The 13617-nt window shown below is 37.3% G+C and overlaps 1 protein-coding gene across 1 annotated transcript in view; it reads right to left on the bottom strand.

Annotated features, from left to right (window-relative positions):
* Positions 1–13617, bottom strand: part of PRIM2 (DNA primase subunit 2) — a 324616-nt gene that overhangs the window by 51394 nt on the left and 259605 nt on the right. The window lies entirely within an intron of this gene.

Here is a 13617-nt window from a genome sequence, read left to right as displayed (position 1 = left end):
TGGTTGTCCATTTACAGGGCACCTGGGTGGCTCAGTCTGTTAAGCTTCTGACCTTGGCTCAGGTCATTATCTGATGGTTCATGAGTTAGAGTCCTGCATCACGCTCCATGCTCCAAGTGCAGAGCCTGCTTGGAATTCTCTCTCTCCTTGTCTCTCTCCCACTTGCATGCTTTCTCTCTCTCAAATAATAACTTAAAAAAAGTTAGTTGCCCAATTTTAAATATGTGTGTCTATCTCTGGACTTTTAATTTTGCCCAGTTGATCTCTATGTTTATCATTTCTCTAATATCACATTGTTTTGATTACAGTAGCTTTAAAGTAAATCTTGAAGTCAGGTAGTGTGTACCTAAACTTTATTCTTTGATTGCTTTCATCAGTGTTTCACCACAAAGATCTTGTACATATTTTGTCAGATAAATGCATATATTTACTTAAAAATATTTTTTGACATTTATTCTTTTTTTTTTTTTTTTTTTGAGAATAGAGTGTGAGTGGGGATGGGCAGAGAGAGAGGGAGACACAGGATCTGAATCAGGCTTCAGGCTCTGAGCTGTCAACACAGAGCCTGATGCGGGGCTCGAATCCAAGAGCAGTGAGATCATGACCTGAGCCAAAGTCGGATGCCTAACTGACTGAGCCACCCAGACACCCCCAGATAAATGCATTTTTAAAAGTATTTCTTTTTGGTACCTATTGCATATAGTACTTCAAAAAAAATACCTTCTAATTTCCAACTGTTCACTGGAAGAAATATTAATTTTTGTATACTGACTTATTAAATTGCAAACTCCTAGTTATAGGTTCTTTGACATTTTTTTAAAAAGTATTTACATTGAGAATAGAGAAAGGTGTTCTTTTTTCCTTTCTAATTTGCCTTTTATTTCTTTTTCTTGCCTTACTGTAACAGTTACAGTCAGAATATATTTTGTATGACTGAAATTCATTTAGCTTTGTAATGGATTTTTTAAGACCCAGAATATGATATATCTGGGCTTATGCTTCATGGACACGTGGGGAAAAAATGTATATTCACCTGGTAGGGGCAGTATGTTCTACAAATGTCAATGAGATCAAGATGGTTAACAGTGTTGTTCAAGTCTTCTACATCCTTGCTGGTTTTCTGTCGTCGTCTTTTTTTTTTTTTTTAAGATTTTTATTTTGAGAGAGTGTACAAGTCGGGGAGGGACAGAGAGAGAGGGAGGAGAGAATCCCAAGCAGGCTCCACACTAACACTGATTCCTTAGACTACAAGATTGTGACCTGAGCTGAAATCAAGAGTCAGATGCTTACCTGACTGAGCCACCCAGGTGCTCCTGTCTACTTATTCTGTTAATTACTGAGAGAACTCTTTAAATGTAATTGTGGATTTGTCTAGTTTTCTTTTCAGTTCTGTTTTTACATCATGTATTAAAAAAAATTTTTAATGTTTATTTTTGAGACAGAGCATAAGCAGGGGAGGGGCAGAGAGAGAGAGAGAGAGAGAGAATGAATATGAATATCCAAAGCAGGCTCTAGGCTCTGAGCCATCAGCACAGAGCTTGACACGGGGCTCAGACTCACAGGCCATGAGATCATGACCTAAGCTGAAGTCAGACACTCAACCAATTGAGCCACCCAGGTGCCTGCCCCTTAATCATGTATTTTTGAACCATGTTGTGGGAATTAAACATTTAGACTTTTGATGTCTTATTGGTGGACTGACATCCAAGTTAATGTTTTTTGGGGGGACAGTTGAGGGATAAATGCAGGACTGCCCATTCTCTTTGGCTTTATTCTGTTGTTCAACTGCAATTTTCTTAAGTTTGAGTATCAAGCTCATTTAGAAAGGGAAAAATGTGATCCAATGAATGTGCTTTTTTTAAAAAAGTAGGTGATGGCCCAGCAATAGCACTACTAGGAGTTTATCCAAAGGATACAGGAGTGCTGATTCATAGGGGCACATGTACCCCACTGGTTATAGAAGTACTCTCAACAGTAGCCAAATTATGTAAAGGATACAAATGTCCATCAACTGATGATATAGAAGAGGTGGTTCATATATACAATGGGATACTACTGACGGTGAAAAAGAAGAAAATCTTGCCATTTGCAACAACGTGGATGGAACCGAAGGGTATTATGCTAAGTGAAATAAGTCAGTCAGAGAAAGACATATCCTATGTTTTCACTCTTTCCAAGGGGGAAAGAAAGGGGAAAAAACAGTTTCAAACAGAAAGGGAGGCAAATCAAAAGAGACTCTTAAATACAGAGGAAAAAACTGAGAGTTGATGGAGGAGGGGGCAGGGGAGAGGTGAAAATGGGTGATTGGCACTGAGGAGAGCACTTGTTGGGATGAGCACTGGGGGTGTTGTATGTAAGCAATGAATCATTGGCATCTACCTCTGAAGCCAAGAGCACACTATATACACTTGTATATTAGTCAACTTGACAATAAATTATATTAATAAAAAAAGTAGGTGATGCCATTTAAGTCACAATGTTCTCTTTTCTGATCATCAAGATTCTGATTATTGGAATCTAGGTTTGTTTGTTTTTTGTTTTTTTTACAGTTGAGGTGTCTTTCTTAAGTAGTGTTTCTCTGAAATGAGAGTAGCTACATTGAGTTTCACCTTACATGCATTTTAATGATGTTTTTCTTCATTCACCGCCCCCCCAATATTTTAAAGTGCACTTGGAGTTTTTAAGATCTAATTTACACTCATGTCAACCTGCAACTAAGCATTCATCAAAATGTTTTACATGGATTTTTCATTCATTGACTTTTTGCCCTTTAGAACAGTCTCCCAGCTGCTTCATTCTACTGAGATCTACTCAAAAAAGACATCAATTGAATGCAAAATATTATTTGCAGCTTGCCCGCATACACTATACATCTGTGTTTATCTCAGATAAAAGGTTATAATGTAAGCCAAAGGGTGATGTGGAAATTACTAGTCAGCTTCAACTCAGTAAGGATCTACCTACAGACTGAGGGTAAATGGAGGAATGTAATGGAGTCAAAAACAAACCACGAACAAACATAATGTAGGAGTACAGACCATACTGACTCCATCTTTGGCCCACCAACTTGTCCAAGTCCACTCGATGGCCTCCCTGGAGGTTAAAGTACTACGTGCTCCAGGCTCCCTGGAGGTTAAAGTATGCCATGACCAGAACACAGGCAGAATCGTTCTGGTCTTTCCTAAATCTGATTAGGTAACAATTAGAGATAACGTAGTTTCTCCCCTTTCCTGACTCACAGATGGCACCATGAGTTCTGTTAAAAGTTAGCTATCCATTAGGTAAGTGTATGCAGATCCTCTGACTGCACTACAGTGCCCTCCAGTGTCCCTTCACTCTATAAAGTCATGGAATAAGTCTGGACTTTAAGAAAAATAGCTGTGCAGCTGTCCAGATCACTGCCTGTTCAATCCTGTCAGTAAGTTACCCATAATAAAATGCTGTGTAGATTGCATGGAGCTGCCTCTTTAATTTCTCGGTCTCAAAGTGCCTTCTCAGTTTGGGGGATACTTTACCATCCTTCCTCTTCTTTCCGACACATAGTTATTACTACGAAATAAAAATACTGAGTGATAGTCTCAATAGACAAAGTAATTGCCTGTGTTTTTACAAAAGTGATTCTTTATGATGACAAAATAAAAGCCTTTAATTAATTCTCTTTTTCTAGATTCCCTATCAAATTTATTGTCAGCCTTTCCTACATCCAAAACACCATTCTTAACCTCTACTCTAAGCTAATAACCAGACTTCTTCCCTTATAAGGAAGAGTTAAGCCCTCTTAATACACACCACCAACTTCCCTTTGTTCTACCTCTACATTTTTCTCTATATTCCCACATGGGCAGAAAGATATGCCTTTTTCTGTCACTATCCTTTTATGCAAGTATAGAGACTCCTTTCTTCAAGAAGATTTTCACTTGTGTCACTGAGTTCCCATGTGCCTCTTTCTGCAGCCCTCCAACCACCTTCTAGCATCCACCTTATACGAAAATATATTCACTTACTCTTCCAACATTTTGTTTAGCATCTAACGGGTGCAAACTCACTGAATTACTATGAGACGGAAAGTTTAAAAAAAAAACCTAATCCTCCTTTCAGTGGTGAAGATGAACAGTAAAAAAATTACAATCTTGGGTAAAACTTTAAGAGCAAGCCATGTACAGTATAATCATGATATAAAGGCAAGAAGGTAATTTTGCTTAATTCAAGAGGGATTATCTTTCGAAAGGTTTTTTTTTTTTTCTTTAAATCAAGATTGCCCTCTCTTTTCTTCTCTTCATACAAACCGGTTCAGGTCTCCTCTAAACCAACCCAAGATGTTTAAACTAATATCATTCTGTCATCCCTCTTACTAGCACATTTTTTGAAAAGGCCACTTATATCACTATCTACAAATCCAACCTGCTATCTTTTATTCATTTATCTATTGAGTAAATGTAATCTTGGCTTTCGATTTCCACCAGCACAGCGACACCTTTCACCAAACCAAAGTTGGGGAGCTCTCTCAACACATCCAATCACCACTTTTCCCTCAGTCCTCCTCTCTCTGCTCTGAAGGACACCTGTGGACCCTCCCCTCAAAATTCTGTGACCTGTACGATACTTCATCTCCCTAATGTATTTCCCTCCTCTCCCTTTTTTGTTCAGTCTGATTCTGCTTCTCTCTGATGACTGACAAAAAGGAAGCGTTAGCTATGATCCATTTTAAGACATGGCTTTTGAGTCCCTATCCCGTCTCCATTACTTTGTCCACTCAGACACACAGACACACACACACACAGACACACACTCATGATAATCACCCTTAAGTAAACTGGGGCCAAGGGAAGGAAAAAACCCATGGAGTCCGAAGGCCTAGCTTGAATTCTGGTTCTACCACTTACCTATTAGCTGTGTACCCATGGCATATCACATCCTATGCGGCTCTATAAAAGTGAATAGATTCCTAGTGTCCCCTCCAACCCTACAGTTCCACATTTCTAACTGGGAAGAAGCTCAAATTTCCACTTTCAACTTCTCTAATCAATCTTCTCCCATCCAAGTACTAACCAGGCCCGACCCTGCTTAGCTTCCGAGATCAGATGAGACTGGGCGCGTTCAGGGTGGTACGGCTGTAGACTAACTTCTCTAATCTATATTCTGTCTGCCATTTAAATATCCCACCTCTAAACTTAATCTCACAAACCAACTCACTTCTCCTATTAGTGTTTATATACTAGGGCCTCCATTATCCTAAACCTGAAATCCTAATAATCTAGACACTTACTGCCTTTTATTCTTCCATTCTCTTCTTCTAATTCCCACTCCCCACCCTCCAGTCCTGACTCAGGCATAATTCAAAGAGTAGATCTCCCAGAGGTTGGAAGGTGGCAGCAGAGTGGGAGGACCCTAGGCTCACCTTGTTCCATGAATGTAACTAGACTAACTATTGAATCATCTTCAATACCCCAGAAATTGACCTGAAGGCTGACAGAACAAACTCCACGGTTAAAGGAAGAGAAACAGATAGTGGCCACTTCAGTGGAGAGGGAGCTGCAGTTGTGGAGAAGGGCAAGAGACAGACCACTGCACAGGGGAGCTCATGGGGAAAAGGAATCACTATAGCAAATGGCTTGCAAAGTGAGAGGAGATGAATTTCATAAGTTCTTGCGATCAGCAGGGCTTAAAGCCTAGATTTTAAAGGTCAGCAGGCTTGGCTCTGGAAGAATTTGGAGGGCACCAGGGCTGCTCTTAAAAAAAAGGCAGGAAAAACAGCCTGGAACATATAGCCTGGAAAGAATGATCTGAAGACTACCACAGCACATAGTGGGGAGGTTACTGACTCTTCTCGGAGCATACCCCAGAGAGACAGCGTTCACAGAGAGATCCCTCTGGGAACAAAGGAAACTGCAGGTGCCATTTCCCTCCCCTGACGCATCCACAGAGCCAACCGTGGGAAGCAGCATACCACCAATGTTCGCTACATAACTTGCTTATACCAAGCCCGGTCCCCCACGCCACAGTGAACCACCCTTGTCACTCACCTTGCCTCAGTCTCAGAGCTCAGATCCATCTCCCAGAAGACCAGCCCAAACACCTGCTCATACCACATCTCCTCACCAGGGAGTTTTGCAGACCCTCAGTTCTGGTGGCACTGGAAGTAGGTCTCATTTCACACAAAGATCACAGCACACCTAGTTAAAATGTCACCTTCAGGGAAGGGATCAAAAGGCAAAGAGAGCTTTTGCAGGTCAACCTGCCTGCAGGATAAATAGGCCAGGACAAAACAGCGGAGTGCACGCAGCACACACTGGAGACACTCTGAGAAGAGTCAGGCCCCGGGGAACAGGGAGCACTACATGGCAGCGCACCACGGAGCCACTTCATAAGGCCGTTAACCTCACGAACAGGAGACATAGCTGACTTTCCAAACACAGAGAAAGAGGCACAGAGACTTAGTCAAAATGAGGAGACAAAGAAATGTATCCCAAATGAAATAAAAGGACAAAGCCATGGCCAAATATTGAAGTAGAACACATATAAGTAAGAGATATAAGTAACTGGATATAGAGTGGAAGACACTAATGAGACCTTTAACACAGAGATAAGGAATAGCAGAGAAAAAGGATACAATACACAAAATGAGAAACACGCTTAATGAACAGCAGGCTAGAAGGAGAGAAATGAATTAATGACCTAGAAGATAGGGATGGAAAGTAATCAAAATGAACAAAAGAAAAAAAGGAATTCTGCAAAATAAGAACAGACTTAGGGAAGTCAAAGACTCCTTCAAACATATTAACGTTTGTATTATAGGAGCCCCAGAGAAGAGAGAATAAAGGGCATAGAAACTTTATTTCAAGAGATAATAGCTGAAAGCTCCCTAAACTGAAGAAGGAAACAGATATCCAGATCTAGGAGGCAAAGAGAACTCTCATCAAAATCAACAAAAGCAGACTGATACTAAGACATATTATAATTACATTAGCAACATAGCAAAATACACTGATAAAGAAAAAAAAATTTAAAAGCAGCAAGACAAAAGAAGACAGTAATTTCCAAGGGAAAATCCATAAGGCTAGCAGATTATTTTTAGCAGAACCTTTCCAAGCTAGAGGGTAGTGGCACAATATATTCAAAGTGTTGAATGGGAAAACCTGCAGCCAAAAATACTCTATCCAGCAAAGCTATCATTCAGAATAGAAGGACAGATGAAGGGTTTCCCAGACCAACAAAAACTAAAGTAGTTCATGGCAAGTAAACCAGCCCTCCAAAAAATATTAAGGGGACATTTTGGGAAGGAGAGACCAGAAGTGAAAGTATAAAGGTAGGAAAAACAAAAGCAGTACAAATGAATATTTCTATAAAAAATCAGTCAAGAAATTCACAAAATAACAGAATATAAAATATAACAGCAGTGGGAAGGAGAAGAGTAAAGAATGGGTTCAAACTTAAACAACAATCAACTTAATATAGACTATTATATACAAAAAAGGTTCTATACAAACTTAATGGAAACCATACATCAAAAACCACTAATAAACATAAAGAATAAAAAGAAAGAAATCCTAATATATCATTAAATAAAAGAAGCAAACCATGAAAGGGATAAGACAAGAAAGGATCAGAGAAAATCTTCAGAAATAACCATAAAACAAATAATAAAATGATAATAAAATAATATCTCTACACAATTAAATTTAATGTAAATGGACTAAATGCTCCAATCAAAAGGCAAAAGATGACAGAACAGAGAATAAAAGACCCATCCATATGCTGTCTATAAGAGACTCATTTTAAACTTAAAGATATTCACATATACAAAGTGAGGAAATGGAAAAACCTCTACCATAAAAATGGATGTCAAAAGAAAGCTGGAGTAGCAATACTTCTATCGGCCAAAACAGATTTTAAAACAAAGACTATGAGAAGAGACAAACCAGGATAATATATAATAATAAAGAGGACAATCCAACAAGAAGATAAAACAACTGCAAATGTTTACACACCCCGCACAGAAGCACTAAAATAGATGAAAGAGTTAAAAACAAAAATAAAGGAACTAATCAATAAGACAGTAATAGCAGGGTGACTTTAAACACCCCACCTGAATCAATGAATAGATCATCTAAAAAGAAAATTAACAAGGAAAAAAGGACTTAACAGATATATTCAGATATATTCAAAACATTTCATCCTAAAAGAGAAAAATACACATTCTTTTCAAGTGCACATGGAACTTTCTCCAGAACAGATCACATATTAGTGTACAAAAGAAGCCTCAACAAATTCAAGATGACTGAAGTTATACCTTGCATCTTTTCCGAAAAGACTGCTATGAACCTAGAAGTCAACCACAAGAATAAAAGACCACAAATACATTGGAGGTTAACCTCTGGGATGCAGCAGAAGTGGTTCTAAGATGGAAGTTAATACCAATACAGGTCTACCTCAGGAAGTAAGAAAAATCTCAAACAAACAACCTTGCCTTACAACTAAAGGAGTTAGAAAAAGAACAAAACGTAAAACCAGCAGAAAGAAGGAAATAATAAAGATGAGAGCAGAAATGAATGATTTAGAAACTAAAAAAAACCAATTGAACAGATCGATGAAACCAGGAGTTGGTTCTTTGAAATAATCAATAAAATTGATAACCAGCCAGACTTATGAAGAAATAAAACCAGAAAGGACTTAATAAAATCACAAAAGAGAGGAGAGATAACAACCAATACCAGAGTAATACAATTATAAGATAATTTTATGAAAAAAATATGTCAACAAATTGGGTAACCTAAAAAAAGGGATAAACTCCTAGGAATATATAGGAGTGCCTGAGTGGCTCAGTAAGTTAGACATCCGACTTGATTTTGGCTCCGTTCATGAACTCACTGTTTGTGGTATCAAGCCCCAGGTTAGGCTCTTCGCTGATAGCGCAGAGCCTGCTTGTAATTCATTTTCATTCTCATTCTCTCTCTCTTAAATAAATGAATAAATTTAAAAAATATCTCTAGAAACATATAAACTACCAAAACTGAAACAAGAAGAGAAAATCTGAACAAATTACCAGAAAAGAAAATAAGTAATCAAACAACTCCCAAACAAAAGTTGGGGTATAAACATATGGCTTCACAGGCAGATTCTACCAAATATTAAAATAAGAGTTAATGCCTCTTCTCAAACTATTCCAAAAAATAGAAAGGAAACTTCCAAATTAATTTTATGAGGCCAGCATTATCAATACCAAAACCAGATAAAGTTGCCAGTAAAACAGACAAATACAGGCCAATATCCCTGATGAACACAGATGCATATGTCCTCAAAAAATACTAGCAAACCAAATCTAACAATACAGTAAAAAAAAAAAAAAAATCATTCACCAGGATCAAGTGGGCTTTATTCATGTGTTTCAAGGGGGGTTCAATGTTTGCAAATCAATCAACGTGACACATCACATCAGGAAGAGAAAGAATAAGAACCATATGATTTCAATAGATGAAGAGACAGCAATTGACAAAGTACAACATCCATTCATGATAAAAAAACCCTCAACAAAGTAGGTGTAGAGAGTACATACCTCAACATAATAAAAGCCATATGCAAAAAACCCTCAACTAACATCACTGTTAAGGGGGAAAAACAGAGCTTTTCACCTAAGGTCAGGAACAAGACAGGATTTCCACTCTCATCACTTTTATTCAATATAGTACTGGGAGTCTTAGCCACAGCAACTGGACAACAAAAAGAAATAAAAGGCATCCAAATTGGTAAGGAAGAAGTAAAACTTTCATTATTTCCAGATGACATGATACTGAATATAGAAATCCTGAGAGACTCCACCAAAAAACTGCTAGAATTGATAAAAGAATTAGATAAAGTCACAGGATAAAAAACCAATATAAAGAAATCTGTTGCATTTCTACACACCAATAATGAAGCAGCAGGAAAAGAAATTAAGAAAACAATGTCATTCACAATTGTACCAAAAGTAATGAGATACTTAGGAAACCTAACCGAAAAGGTGAAAAATCTTTACTCTGGAAACTATAAGACATTGATGAAAGAAACTGAAAATGACACAAAGAAATGCAAAGACATGCCTTGCTCATGTATTAGAAGAACAAATGCTCTTACAATGTCTATATTACCCAAAGTAATCTACACATTTAATGCGATCCCTATCAAAATACCACTAGCATTTTTCACAGAACTAGAACAATCCTAAAGTTTGTATGGAACCACGGAAGTCCCTGAATAGACAAAGCAATTTTGAAAAAGCAAAGCAAAGCTAATGGCATTACAATTCCACACTCCAAGTTATATTATAAAGCTGTAGTAATCAAAACAGTATGGTACTTGCAGAAAAATAGACAAATCAATGGAAAAGAATAGGAAGCCCAGAATAAAACAAACAAACCCACAATGATATATGGTCAATTAATCTTCGATAAAGCAGGAATGAATATCCAAAGGGAAAAGACAGTCTTTTCAACAAATGGCACTGTGAAAACTGGACAGTAACCTGCAAAAAATGAAACTGGACCACTTTCTTACATGAAACACTAAAAAAAAATTCAAATTGGAGTAAAAACCTAAGTGTAAGACCTGAAACCATAAAAATCCTAGAAGAGAACACAGGCAATAACCTTTTGACATATATTGTAGTAACTTTTTGCTAGAGGTTTCCTGAGGTAAGGGAAACAAAAGCAAAAATAACTATTGGCACTACATCAAAATGAAAAGTTTCTCAATTAAACACGGGACTCTTGATTTTGATTCAGGTCATGATCGCAGGGTTGTGAGACCACGCCCCACACCAGGGCTTACAGCCTGGTATGAAGCCTGTTTAGGAGTTTCTCTCCCTCTCTCTCTGCCCTTCCCCCACTCACATCCTCACTCACTCTCTTCCCTCCTCAAAATCAATCAATCAATCAATCAATCAATCAAAATGGAAAGCTTCTGCATGCTGAAGGAAAAAATGAGATGAAATGAAATGAAATAAAATAAAATAAAAACGAAACTATGGAATGGGAATAGATACTTGTGATAACATATCCGATAAAAGGTTGGTATACAAAATATATGAAGAACTAATAAAACTCAACACCCAGAAAATAAATGATTCAATTAAAAATGGGCAGAAGACTTGAAGAGACACTTTGCCAAAGAAGACATACAGATGGCCAAGAGACACATGAAAAGATGTTTACTTAGTCACTTACCATCAAGAAAATGCAAATCAAAACTACAATATCACCTTGCACCTGTCAGAATGGCTAAAATCAACAACATATGTTGGTAGAGATATGGAGAAAAAGGAACCCTTGTGCACTGTTGGTGGGAATGTAAGCTGGTGCAGCCTCTGTGGAAAATAGCATGGAGGTTCCTCACAATATTAAAAGGAGATCTACCTATGACTCAGCAATCATATGACTGGGTATTTGCCGAAAGAATACAAAAACATGAAGTCAAAAGCATAAATGTACCCCTATGTTTATAGCAGCATTATTTACAGGAGCCAAGATATGGAAGCAGCCAAAGTGTCCATCAACACATGCACGCGCGCACACACACACACACAGACACACACACACACACACACACACACACACTGGAATATTACTCAGCCATAAAAAGGAATGAAATTTTGCCATTTACAACAAGTGAATAAGTCAGAGAAAGACAAATTCCATATGATTTCACTCATATGTGAATTTAAGAAACTAAACAAATTGAGAAAAAAGAAAGACAAACCAAGAAGCAGACTCTTAATTACAAAGAACAAACTCATGGTTACCAGAGGGGGTGGAGTTGGGAGGAATGGCTAAAATAAGTGATCGGGATTAGGGAGCACACTTGTTTTGATGAGCACAGGGTGATGTATGGATGTGCTGAATATTGTACATCTGAAACTAATATTACACTCTATGTTAACTGACCAGAATTAAAATAAAAACTTAAAAAAAAAAACTCCTCCAAATAGTGTTCCCTGGCCTCCCCATTTGGTTATAGGCCACCGTCTTCAGAAGACCTAAGACCTTCTATGTATACGTCCTTGTAGCACTTGGCATGCTTTATTCCAGACTGTGGTTCTGGAGAAGGAGGATTTATATGATTCTTTGCATTTCAAAAGAGCACTTTGAGCCTTACCTAGAATACCACAAAATTCTTTAACATCTGAAATAAATTAAATTCAATCTAAAGTTTGCACATAGTGAGAAGTAGAGTTTTGTAATTACTTTAAGAAAAAAGAATTAAACATACATAGTGATTTGAATGTTCCAGCTATAAAACATATACTGTACTTCTTAAGCTAAGCAAGCAGACTCTCCTCTTGAACTATACATCCCAAGTCAATTCAAAACCACATATAGACAGCAGACTTCGCTATGTCAAAATATTTTTAAAGCATATTTACTAAATTACTCTTAAATATTTGGTTTTATATTTGAACATCTTTTCTTAATCTCAATTATTTATAAGACAAAGTCTTCTTGGCAGATTATTCAACCTTATTAACTATTATTAGAAGTGTAGTTTTTTTTAACGTTTATTTAATTTTGAGAGAGAGAGAGACAGAGGACATGAGCAGGAGAGGGGCAGGGAGAGACGGGGAACAGAAGATCCGAAGCGGGCTCTGTACTGAGAGCAGAGAGCCCGAAGTGGGGCGTGAATGCACGAACTATGACATTATGACCTCAGCCAAAGTCGGACGCTTAACTGACTGAACCACCCAGAGGCCCCTAGAAGTGTAGCTTTAACACAGCAAGAGTTGATGCCAATCAGAACATTTAGTCACTATATTATCTTCTGCTTTAACCTACCTCCAGCACAGAAAACAATTTCCCAAAATAAAATATGACACCATCAATTTTCAGCTTTGTTAATAAGCTTCCATGTATTCCTCTAAAAATTTATTTTTTAAAATACTCTCTTTTTTTTGGAAATTTTATTTTATTTTTTTTACTTTATAAAGTTTCATATTTTTTTAACATATGCAATTATTTTCCGTCATTTACAATACAGTAGTTACAATGACACTCCAAATGGATAAGCAAAGTAAAAAATCAGAACCCCAACTTCTATTTCATGTAATTAGACTTATACAGAAATTAGAAGGTTAAGTAACAACTAGGTAACACCTAATTTCACAGCTATCTGAAGTGGCAATCGTTATATAGCAGCTTATCTATGATACATTCAAGATACATGATACAATTTATTACTTGTTCATAAGCTACAACACAGCCTGCTTAATACCTTTCCTTAAATTCCACCTCTATACTACAATATACTCGAGGTCCATGCAAAAAAGTACCTACCTTTTATGTAGGAAATGGATGACTAAGTCTTTGGTGTTGTAAAAACAACTTCATTTAAACATAACCACCCCCACCACCAAAAAAAGAAGAAGGAAAAAGAAAAAAAAAAAAGTAAAGAAAATAATAAGGGGAAAACCCAAGACACACTTCCTATGGGGAAAAAAAAAAACAGCATGTAATTTCTGTCCTTGACGGAATGTATTAAATAAGCAAACACCCCAAGGAAAACAAGTACTACAATGTAAAAATATTAAAAAAAGAAAACCCTCTCACATGCATAAATGAAAGATTGTCATGCTAAGCGAAATAAGTCAGGCAG

Source organism: Suricata suricatta, chromosome 7 (assembly GCF_006229205.1).
Source record: "Suricata suricatta isolate VVHF042 chromosome 7, meerkat_22Aug2017_6uvM2_HiC, whole genome shotgun sequence".
Classification (NCBI taxonomy): Eukaryota; Metazoa; Chordata; class Mammalia; order Carnivora; family Herpestidae; genus Suricata; species Suricata suricatta.
This window is presented reverse-complemented; position numbering and strand designations above follow the sequence as displayed.